Source organism: Callithrix jacchus, chromosome 1 (genome assembly GCF_049354715.1).
Source record: "Callithrix jacchus isolate 240 chromosome 1, calJac240_pri, whole genome shotgun sequence".
Lineage (NCBI taxonomy): Eukaryota > Metazoa > Chordata > Mammalia > Primates > Cebidae > Callithrix > Callithrix jacchus.
This window is the reverse complement of record NC_133502.1, coordinates 156,492,325-156,504,451: the sequence shown is the minus strand read 5'-3', so window position 1 is coordinate 156,504,451 and position 12,127 is coordinate 156,492,325. Positions and strand designations below refer to the sequence as shown.

Sequence of the window (12,127 nt, the reverse complement as noted above, 5' to 3'; positions counted from 1 at the left end):
GAAGACTCTAAAGCCCTAAGAAATGACAGAGCCACAAATGGAAGGAAGCTTGATCCCTGTATTACTGTGTGAAATGCCATCTACCAAAAGCCCTACTAGGCTCTCACATGAGCAATACCAAAAATCACTGTCATTTTAGTTCTTTTTTTAAGTAGCTAATATATCATTTATTTATTCAAAAAAATGTGTACTGAAAACTTGTGAAGGGCCAGGCATTAGTGGAGAAGGTGAGGAAGGAATATCAAACACAGTCTGTGATGAGTAAGGAATATCTCCTTTTCTTATGATACCATTTGAAGTTTAATCACAAAGGACTTTATCACAGGGACAAGGTGTGGAAGGAGTGTGCCAGGAAAAGGAGTAGAGGTAAATGATGGACAAAAGATCTAAGTAGATAATAGATCATAGAAAATAGTTCTGGGGTCTCTTAGTTCTCCTCTCCTACTCCAAGGCTATATAGATTTCCATCATAGGTCTCCTGAAAAATATTCTGAGGGGATAAAGATGTTTCAGTATTAATCTTTCCTTGTAGTAAATGATCCCTTTGAGGGACCCCACTAGAACCAGTACAACACCAGACCCTACACTTCAATAATATCCTTTATTAGGGAAGGCTCTCAGGAATCCAAAAGGGCCCAGAATGACCAAACTAAATGGACAGGTGAAATTGTCAAAGCCACATTTTACAGATTTGACAAAAACTCAGAGAGAAAATGAGGTAACCAAATTCTCACAGAGGTTAGTTTCTTGAACTAGAGCCCAGATTCTTAGATTCCTAGCTCAGTGGTTTTTGCATTAAGTTTATTTGTGAAAAGGGATCTTTTGTCTACCTCAAGGTTGAGAAGAGCATTAAGGCTAATTTAACTTTAATTAGGGAAGGAAAATAACGTTTGTTAAATTCCTGCTTTATACCGGGCATGGGACCAAACACTCCATACTTTCTCATAGTCATTCAGTAGGTACCATTTATTCAGTTTACAAATGACATGCTGGAGACGCTGGGATACTATGTGAGGCTTTCTACCTTCAAGGACTCTTAGGTTCATTCCTTCATCCTTATGTCAGGCAAAACAATGTTCTGGAATTGACTTTTGCTTGGAGTCAGTGTCTCCTAGTTTTCCCCTAGTGATATAACAGAGGGTGACAGAAACCCACCATTTCACTGCTTCCCTACTTTGTGGTATCTCACAGCACAAGCCCTGGCTGTCCATTGTTTATAAATTGTGCCTGGTGTCAGGCATAGTAATTAGCATTTAGTCCTCAGAAAATTGTGTCCTGAAATTTTTTTGGAGAAAATACAATTAAATCTCTTACTAGGTAGGTATTCATTCTGACATGTACTTTCTCTAAATTTAAATTTTGTGAGTATATATATATATATATATATATATATGGAATCAAATAACTTGTTCAAAAAGACTACTGCCTCTGTCACTTATGAATAGATGCAATTTTTACCAATTTTATTGTTTTACTGGTCAACCTAATAAGAAAAATATGAATATTGTGTGTGTGTGTGTGTGTGTGTTGTCTCATCAGTATTATTCATCAAACTTAAACTTAGTCTTGGAAGCCATTGTGTAAACACAGGAAGTAATTTTGGAAATTAATTTTTTGCATGATCATTATTTGTCAGTAGTGAATTTGTTCACATGAATACCGTATCTTACAAATAAGAAAGCTAATCATAGTTGGATGAATATTGAGGAAATGTGATAGCCTGATTATTTCCAGTATTTGTGGGTATGAGGTGCTCGAGGGTAAGAGAATAAATATGTACAGGACCATGTTTACGAACAAAAGGTGCAAGTCAAATAAAACGAATAAGTTCTTCTGTGCTGGGTGGCCAAGGTGAGGTCAATATCAATATTGGCATTGGCACTGCCAAGTCCATGTTTTGCATGATGATAATTTAATCAAGACGTGTTAGTGACAAAAGGCTTATCAAACACAGAATGTTTTAGTACACAGGTTGGTTGGTTTGACGAAAGTGACACCCATCTTCTTTCGCAAAGCTACTGCAAAATTCATATCCGGCCTTGCAAAATTTTACGTTGGCAGCAAAGACTGTAAGGTGCAAATTCGTTGGACATTTGACATGCTTATTACTCATCATTAAAATAATGGTCTTTATTTTCTCAGGAAACAACGATTTACCTTTACCCCACAGAAGCAAAATGTATAACAAAATTTATAACTGTTACCTGGGACTTCAAACATAAACGTATTGAATCTGAAAATATTTTACACACTAAGAAAAGTACATATATTGTCCCATTTCCCTAATTGGAAAACTAACATGTAACAAGTTTAAAATATATACCAACATTTTCCATTTCTTTAGGTAATTGTAATAGGCATCAGTCAGGTAAAACCACTCAATACCAAACCTGGATTTCTGAGAGACTAGGTCAGTAGCATGTTTTGTGTATGAATGTATTTTTGTATGCATTATTCATTATTCATTTTATGTATTCATTATTTATTTTATGTATGCATTCAGCTTATGCCAAATTTTAAAAGGGAGTTTTGCTCTCTCAAATTCTTTGCAGAGGAGGGAGAAAGTAGTTTTAACAAAATTCTATTCAGAGTAAATTTCTACATGAGATGACAATATTGAGGTGAGTCTTTTGTTAACCAAGATAAAAAAGAAAATGGGATATAACCTTTCTGTCATTATTTTCATAAAACAAAGTATTTGTTTTTATATCATATAGGTAGTGACATTTTTCAAAGCCGTAAACTAAAGGAGAAATTCATCTGTTGCTTTGTGCGTACATGCAAACACACACACACTTCATTTATGTAACAAAGATGGTTGTCAACTGACCCATCAAATCACCTGTGTTACAAATAAGAGAAGCAATCGGGTTCCTTCCTGAATTCTTCAAAGGGCTTTCAAGGGTGGTGACTGGCTACAGTAAAGTAGAGGTTATTTGTAGTTTATTTCCAGGCCAAATAGATGGTGAAATCTCTTGATTAAAAGATATCATACTTCCTAAATGAATTTCTCAACCATGAAGATTGACACTTTGTGGGAGATCTTTCTGAATATATTTAAGTGTCACTGATAAAATGTGAAGTGGGTTTCCAAAGGTATTCAACACTCATTGTGTGTACACCAGGACTCTTACTCATGTAAAAGGTCTGTTTCAGCAGAACCGTTTCCTTGGAGCCTCCACTCGTTTGCTGAAGTTTTTAATCTGGACTATGCCTGCTAATTCCATTTCTTCCTCTAAACTGCAGCCCTTCACCTGTTTAGAGATGTTTGCCCTAAGTGGCAGCTCCAGAATTTCAGTGCAGAGAGAGTTGAGGGGTGGTCTTCTGATTGCTGAAGGGGCTGGAGAACTTGCTGTAAACCTACCTCTATGCAAGTATGCTGTTCTGTTGCCCACTGTCTATTGATTTATACTGACTCAGAGGAAAAGGTATTAAATAGACTATGAGATTGATCTTTAGCTATTCCCATCCCTGGCCAATTCATGGTACCATCACTGTCTATCAAAAAAACTTAAAAGTTTACAGGCAGTGCCCCCTAATCCATGGCAAACAAATTAGAATAATTCTACTCCCAACTCTCCATCACTCATTTACTTGCAGGGAAAAGCTAGAGAGGTACCTCTGTTTGAAGCCACCTGTGAGGACAATGTCCTTGCAAACCCATGTTGTATCCTAGAAAAAAGGCCGGGCGCGGTGGCTCAAGCCTGTAATCCCAGCACTTTGGGAGGCCGAGGCGGGTGGATCACAAGGTCAACAGATCGAGACCATCCTGGTCAACATGGTGAAACCCTGTCTCTACTAAAAATACAAAAAATTAGCTGGGCATGGTGGCGCGTGCCTGTAATCCCAGCTGCTCAGGAGGCTGATGCAGGAGAATTGCCTGAGCCCAGGAGGCAGAGGTTGCGGTGAGCCGAGATTGCGCCATTGCACTCCAGCCTGGGTAACAAGAGCGAAACTCCATCTCAAAAAAAAAAAAAAAAAAGAAAGAAAAATAAGTGGATCAAGGAATCAAGGCCCCCCAGTTAAAAACCAGCTATTAAAGACTTATTAGGTAAGAGAGGTTGGTGGGCTGATGGTTCCCCTGACTGACGTGTGCCTCTCAGGGACCTCTTACCTGGTGCCATTGGATCATAACATTGAAGTTTGAGTGTGGTGTAACCTCTTAGAATTGTTGGGGATGCTGGCCACGGAGCACCAACATTTTCCTGAGCCTGCTGTTTATTAGGAAATTCCTCAAATAAGCTGTTTTAGTCTCTGAGATGAATGGCATAATTCTAGTTAGATTCTTTTTGATCTCTAAATATATTTCCTGATAGATGTGCCCAAATCCATAGCAATAATATTGACAGTCACAATAACGATAATGTTATTCTGTTTGTCCTGTTTGGCAGCATGTCAGGGATCTTGACATTTGTTCTTCAAGCATCCCTGAATGGGTGGGGTTAACACTGTGTTACAGCAAACAAAACCGTGGTCCCAATAGGTGTCATGGCTTGTTTTCCATTGTGCAGCTGATACATTGCTATAGCCCTGGGAAAGCTGAAGTGCCTCCACCTAAAGTGGGGTCCGTGAAGGCAGGTAAAGTTCAAAGGTAGTATTTGGGTCACAGTGCTTGAGGGTACAACTTTCTTTACAAAGGCACAAAGGAGTTCAAGTCTGAAGCCAGAAGGGAGTGGGAAAGGGCAAGAAGAGGCTGAGAGAGGCTGCTGCCCCTGGGAAGTGGTCCAGCCATCTGTTTGGGTCACGCTTGGCTTTCTCATTCTTTCTTTTACTGCTCACTCCTCTCCAATCAGGTTTCACAAAATTAGACAAGGTCAAAATTTCTTGTTGCTGTGCCCTATGAAGGTCTGGGCTGAAAGACCTAGGTCAGCTCTGCTCCAGGTTTTGGGGAAAGCTCTTTGGTGCTTTATGGAGCAGTTTGCTCTTCCTGGACTGGATTTTCCTCTGCACAAGAGTGGTTAGACTGTGGAAACTAAAGTACTGTGGTATAAGTAAAGAATCCCACCATGGCCCATTTCAAACTACCAACTCGACACCCACTGGCTAGCAAAATTCCTAAAAATTCAACTACTGGCTCTTACAAGTCAGTACAAGTTTCTCCAGCATCCAGCACAGCACTGGTTAGCAAATGTCCAGAGGAGAGCAAGCATTCAGCTTTGTCTCTTGACAGGCATTTCTCACACCACTCAGTCTAGCTCACCAGGGACTGGCTGTGTAGATATTTAGGGCCAAAGCGTACAGTTAGAAAGAGAGTACATGGTTTTGGCTTTATCTTTGATACATTTATTTCCCTTAGAAATCACAAGGAAACCAATGGGTGACACATCAAAATAGAATGTCCAGAATATTCTAATATTCTGATAACTCTCCCTCTCCCAACAAACGTGTGTGTGTGTATGCAATATACTCACAAACATAAACATTCCCATTGTATGAACAACATGTATAAGCTCTCACCTAAGCAGTGCAAATGTTTAGGAGGTTGGGCTTTATAATGAAATAGACATAAATTTGATTCCTAGCTCTTTCCTGTAGACAGGTTGCTTAAACTCTGTCTTATCTGTAAATTAGGGGTATTAATAAATGCCTGATAAGGTTGTTCTACAGATTAGATAATAGTGGTTGAAGGCTTATTAATATCCAATTTTTATTGCGGTTTCTATTTTCTCTATACCTGCCTCAGTAAATTCTCAACTGCTGTCAACATCTTGCCTCCCTGTTCTTTGTGGACACTTGGCAGATAAGCTGCCAAGTACGGGGTGACATTTATTTGGTTCCTGTTTAAACTGATTGATATGGGTGTTGATAATCTTGTGCATTTTTATTTAAATAATTTTCCCACATGTTCAAATAATATACTTGTCACCTCTTACAATCCTGGGAACAGATCTTATCTTCTTTGTCACAAAATGGCACCTGCCTGAGTAAACACAAATATAGAATGGAGAGGCTGAGCCTTGCTCACCATTTGAAACCTGATTCAGAAAGGCAAACAGACAACATGGCTGCTGGGCTTAGCCTTCCAAAGCAATTTTAATCAAGAAAGCCGTGAGTATAGAAATCTCTAAAGAGCAAATAAAACATTGTTAAATTGACAGAAGGGCTGTATTAAATCCTTATAGAAAGAGCAAGAGGGCCGGTGAATATGAATATTTAGAAAGTAAAGTAGTCCCTAAGGACCAAGAGTGGATAGAGGTCAACATCTCACCTTCTCTACAACTTGATAAATTCAGCTTTTACAAATTTAGTTTTCGTTTGTATCAGTGTGATTTACATGCATAACTTAAAGAATCAGATAATTCAGTGATAAGAAGTGCATTGAGTTCGTTCGGCTTGTACTTTCCGCATTTGCCTCCATATCCTCTAAATAACATGCTTATAAGATTCCTTCTTAATTTTTATTTTAGCTTAGAGATCATAAGTTAACTTCCCAGCATGGGAAATGAGGATTTAGCTCTCTTTCACCCTCTGCTCCACTTAACCCAGGCACACTTTCGTTCACCTGGTCCCATGAGATAGCTATGTTTTCACTGTGGCTCGGTTTTCAATATTTATATTGCAATGATTATATGAGTGTTATTTGCAGTTGATTGTTAGTAGATTTCCTTCCCTGCACAGTCCACTAATTTTCAAAAATAGTTTTCTTTTGCTTAGTTTTTCTAATATGTATCACTAATTTATCCCCAAATTCTTCCCAAGTAGTGAAAAACCACCTTTTAATACATTCAAATACAGTAGGTAATCATTGATTTCATCTTGAAGAAATACCCGCAGAGCCTCCTGAACTGGTCTTATGTAGACAGATTATTCTCTCTCTCTCTTTTTTTTTTTCTTTTTGAGACAGAGTTTCCCTCTCTGTTACCCAGGCTGGAGTGCAATGGTGCAATCTTGGCTCACCGCAACCTCCACCTCCTGGGTTCAAGCAATTCTCCTGCCTCAGCCTCCCGAGTAGCTGGGACTACAGACATGCACCACCATGCCCAGCTAATTTTTGTATTTTAGTAGGGATGGGGTTTCACCATGTTGACCAGGATGGTCTCGATCTCTTGACCTCGTGATCCACCCACCTCAGCCTCCCAAAGTGCTGGGATTATAGGCGTGAGCCACTGCGCCCGGCCTATTCTCTAGACCTCTTGGATGACTGACACTTGGAATCTTCATTTGCCATTATCTTGGGGACTCATTTGCCTGTATTCTGTGTTGGATCCACTCTTCCCTGGATTCTACTTTTGCCTTGGTTTTTCCCCTCTCAATGTATGCTTTCTCAAATCGCTTCCTAAATGAGGTTATATGATCTGTAATTTTGGAGAACTTTTAAGTTGAAGAGATTTTAATGTTACTATACAACTTAATGGATGGCTTGGTCAGATATAACATTCTCAGCTTGAAGAATCCGTTTTGAATATATTGTTCAGTTTTCTCCTAGCTTTTAGGGATGCTTTGAAAAGTCTATTACCTTTCTGGTTTTTGATTCTTTGTATGGAACTGTCCTTTCTTCCCTTTTTTCTGAAAGACTTTAGAGATTTCTTTGTGCCCAATGATCTAAAGTTTTACGATGATGTATTTTGATGTGGGTCTATTTTCATTCATTGTGCTGAACCTGTTTAACCTGAGAACTCCATCCTTCAATTCTGAACATTTTTTTTTCCATTTCTTTAATAATGTCTTGCCCTCTGTTTTATAGATTCCCTTTTGTTCCTGAGCTTTTTATTTTCAGATGTTATACCTTCTGATATGGTTCATTTATTTTCTTCTATTTTTCATCTTTTTTTGTATCTTTTTTCTGGATTATTTCCTCGGATTTATCTGGAAATCCTCCCACTTAATGTTTTCACTTCAGCACTCATTCTTAACCTTTCATCCAATGCTCCTTTCCTATATAATACCATTCTTCTTTCACCAACACAAATTTTTCTCTCATCTCGTGGAGCATATTAATAATAGTTTTTAGAAATCTTCATGTCCATGCTTAGGCTGTGTTTCTGGTTTGTCTGTTCTTTCTGGTCTCAGGATTTCAAAATACTTTCTTCAAATATCTCATATTTAAGTGTGGGGCACTAAAAGCTCTGTGTACAGAGAGGACTGTCCGTGGGCTTCAATATAGGATTATCTGGCTGGGCCATATCATACCCCAATGTCAGATTTTTTTTCCTCGTGGAATGATTCCCCAGAAAAGGTCTCCTACAGCCTCTGCCTTAAGGTAAAAGCCTGGATGCCTGCATCCTGGAGGTTGTGTGAGGAGAAAGTCTGAATATTTAATATGTGGTAGGTACACATTTCATCACCCCCTTTTTAATTCAATAACCCCTTTTCATGGGGCATGGACCCACTTTTCAACTCTGCTCAGTATTCTGCGATCTCTTACTCTCTTAAGAGAAGGAAACCTCCAATATGCCAGGAAAGTCACTTAGCTGCCTGGTAAAAGTTAAGTGGTCTCATATATTTCTAAATATACTTTCGATCAATTCTCTTACTTGGACCCCTCTTTTCAGAGGTACCTAATGTTACCCAGCCCAGGATTCTGCAGTGGCATCTGAGTGAATCTAGAAGTCTATTTACTTTTTTTGCTTAATTTGGCTCATATTTCTCTTGCTTGTATTTGAATTATAAGATTTTGAATTATAATTATGCTTTACAGAGTCTACTAATTCAGTTCCCATCTGCTTTCCATCTTCCAAAAATTCTGCTTTCTTCTGATTTCTTTATCCTTCTGGGTTTCTGTCTTTATTTTTTAGTCTTTAAACTATTGTTCAAATGGAGTTTTGAGACAGAAGTGGAGAAAAACGCATGTGTGCAATTCATAACCTTTAACTGAAAGTCTATATATTTGCTTTTCAACATGATTTATCCTCAGCTGCACTCACTGTACAGTTTATTTTTCACCTTTGTATTATTCTTTGTCCACTTTGTCCATTCTTTGTCTTTTTTTTGAACAGAGTCTTACTCTGTTGCCCAGGCTGGAGTGCAGTGGCGCAATCTCAGCATTCCTGAGATTCAAGCAATTCTCCTGCCTCAGTCTTCCAAGTAGCTGGGACCACAGGTACATTCTACCACCCTCAGCCAGTTTTTATATTTTTAGTAGAAATGGGGTTTTGCCATGTTGGCCAGACTGATCTTGAACTCCTGGCCTCAAGTCACCCACCTCAGCCTCCCAAAGTACTGGGATTACAAATGCAAACCACCGCTCCTGACCTTTTTTTTTTCATTCTTTGTCTTTAATGACTAATTAAACCTCATATACAAAATAGCTATTACTAGTCAGACCCTGTTCCTGGTGTTGTGGTAACAGCAATATAAGAATAAAACTCTCTCAATAAATTTTGGTCATGATAAGAAGAAGAAAGTCATAAGGTACTGTAAAGGATCTTATGTCATTCTACTGAACTTAAATATACTCCGATTTTTCTCTATTTTCCCATCACCCTTTTGGCTAATCTAAAATTGCCAAAATGTTTGTGTTTCTATATCTTTCAATGCCTACAACATAAAGATAGGCACTTTTATTTTCTATATATTCTTATCTTTTAGCTCCAATATTGATCAGCTTCTCTGCCATGCTTTTTCTTCCTCCGCTTTATACATAATGGATCTTCTTCATTCTTTTTTCACAACACACATTTATCACGCACATAAGAACAGTCTGTTCTTATCTTTATTTCTGTAGTTCCTAGTTGTAACCAAAGATAAAAAGAGAAAACCGTTGCTCAATGTAAGTGCTTGCTTTAGTAGGAAGGTGCATATGTAACCAATAGTTTTAAGGTAGTATAGCATATGCACTAATAAATGTAATTAGAAATGAGTTATTCCTTCTTCAGATCAAGGAAAACTGCCTGGAGATGGTAGCAGCTGAGCTATTTTGAAGAATAATTAGAAGTTAACCAGGCCCTTCCCATTATAATCTCACACAATCAAGTTGTCCGTTAGCTTCCTTATTATGCTATAAGCATATTAATGCAGGGAAAGTGTTTGTGTCACTTTTTGAATACTTAATGTCTAGCATGGCGCCTGGCACAGAGTAGAAGCTCAGTGAATGGTGAATGAATTAGAGATACAGAAGAAACAGAAAGTTGAATTAAATCTATATTGTTTTCAGAACTTTCCCTGAATTAAATATAAGAAAATAAAATCAATTGTATAACTTGATTTTCCTATGACAATTTTGATTAATTAGATCTAGTTATTTACTGTTTTATTCTTTTCTAATTAAACAATATTTTAAAATCATATTTACTTTTCAAAACTACCTGGTTTAGTAGCTAGAATGAAATAGGCTGCACTTGATAAAATCTTGTAAGACACTCAATTATTTCTCTCCTTCCAAAAGGATCCAAATCTTGTAGTTTTCAGTCAACTATTAGGTTGCTGCAAAAAAGTAATTGTGGTTTTTGCCATGACTTTTAATGGTACTTTCATATTTGTAGTCCCTTGTTGGAAACAAAGATAAAAATAGAAAGCCCTTGCTTGACAGAAGTGCTTGTTTTACTAGGAAGTGAATATGTAATGAATAATTTTAAGATCGTATAGCATAAGCACAAATAAATACAATTAGTGAATATTACTATAAAAGTAATCGCCATTACTTTTAATTGCAAAAAGCACAATTACTTTTTTGCACCAACCTAATAAAAATGTAGCGGCTTAATCTAAGATTCAGAACTGACTTCAGTGCAAAGGTTGAGAAATAACACCAGGAAATAACACTAGAAATTGAGACTGTGGTATTCTGGGTAACTCAACAAGAGCCTGAATTGGAAACCTTGGTTTCCTGGCTAATGAGATACATACAAGCAGAAAACACCTGCTGAGGTTGCTCATTTATGAAGAGAATTGTTGATCTGGAAGGAAGCTTCCTGTACTCATTTATAATCATATTTTTATCCCAGATTTTTTGAAGACAACAGAAGCATCAGTTGAAGATTCCTAAATCCACATATGAGGCTCATAATTGATGCATGCTGCTATACTGTTAATTTAAATATAATTATCTACAACAAGTGGTCAGCAGCCAATGGGACTCTGATGCCAACTTCTAATTCCTCCTTCTTGAAACTTTGAAGAGCTCTAAGTGCATTTAAGAAGAATAGTTTAGCTGGGCACAGTGGCTCACCCCTGTAATCCAGCATTTTGGGAGGCTGAGGCTGGTGAATCATGAGGTCAGGAGTTCAAGACCAGTCTGATCAATATGGTGAAACCCTATCTCTACTAAAAATACAAAAATTTGCGAAGTGTGAGTGCGTCTGTAGTCCCAGCTACTCAGGAGGCTGAGGCAGGAGACTCACTTGAACCTGGGAGGTGGAGGTTGCAGTGAGCTGAGATCATGCCACTGCACTTCAGCCTGGACGACAGAGCAAGACTCAGTCTCAAAAACACACAAACAAACAAATAAACCAAAAGAATATTTCTGTTAGCTTTGTGCAGTGGCAGTATCGTAGCCAATGAGGTGTATCTGAGACTCGATTATTGCTATTTGAAAACTTTTCCCAGTACCCCGCCATGACAACTTGAAATATAGTCGGCATTGGCAATTTTTGACAGTCTCTACGGAGACTGAATTTCAAAAAAAAGAATAGTTCTGTTTAGGTTTAGTCAGGATTTCTCTCTTTCACACTATTAGGTCCTGATGATCCTCTTTTAAAGAGGTCAAAAAACAGTGTGCTTTCAGGCTTGTAGGTGCCCCCTATGGGTGACACAGGCAGTCTCAACCTCACCGTAGACCCCATTAATCCCCCTTCACCACTTGGACTCCAGAGGTATTTAACTTTATCATCTCTTATTATTGGACTATTGTATGATCTGCTTGATACCCAGGACATTGATTAATCATTTAATTAAAAAAAAATAATTGTGTTTAATGCCAAATTGTGTCATTGGTCAGCAGCATAAGCACAGCACACACTCCATAGCACAGTAGCCTGGGCTCTGGGTTTGAAGCCCAGCAACATAGCTAAGAGACTTTAGGAGGCAGGTCACTTAGCTTCTGACTTCAATTTTGTCTTAGAGCTTGAAATTTGTAATTCAGAAATGACACATTCAACTTGTCAGTTCTAAAGACTGAATGAAATGATTCATGGATGTACCTGTAGCACAGGTGGTAAATATTAATTCTTTTTCTTTCTTTTTCCTCCTT

General features: G+C 38.1%; 1 non-coding gene across 1 annotated transcript; it reads left to right on the top strand.

The window, feature by feature from the left end:
- The first annotated feature begins 11,406 nt into the window (after nt 1-11,406).
- LOC118147929 (U4 spliceosomal RNA) lies at nt 11,407-11,547 on the top strand. Its single transcript, XR_004734630.1, has one exon. It is a non-coding gene; the product is annotated as a U4 spliceosomal RNA (small nuclear RNA).
- The last annotated feature ends 580 nt before the right edge of the window (nt 11,548-12,127 follow it).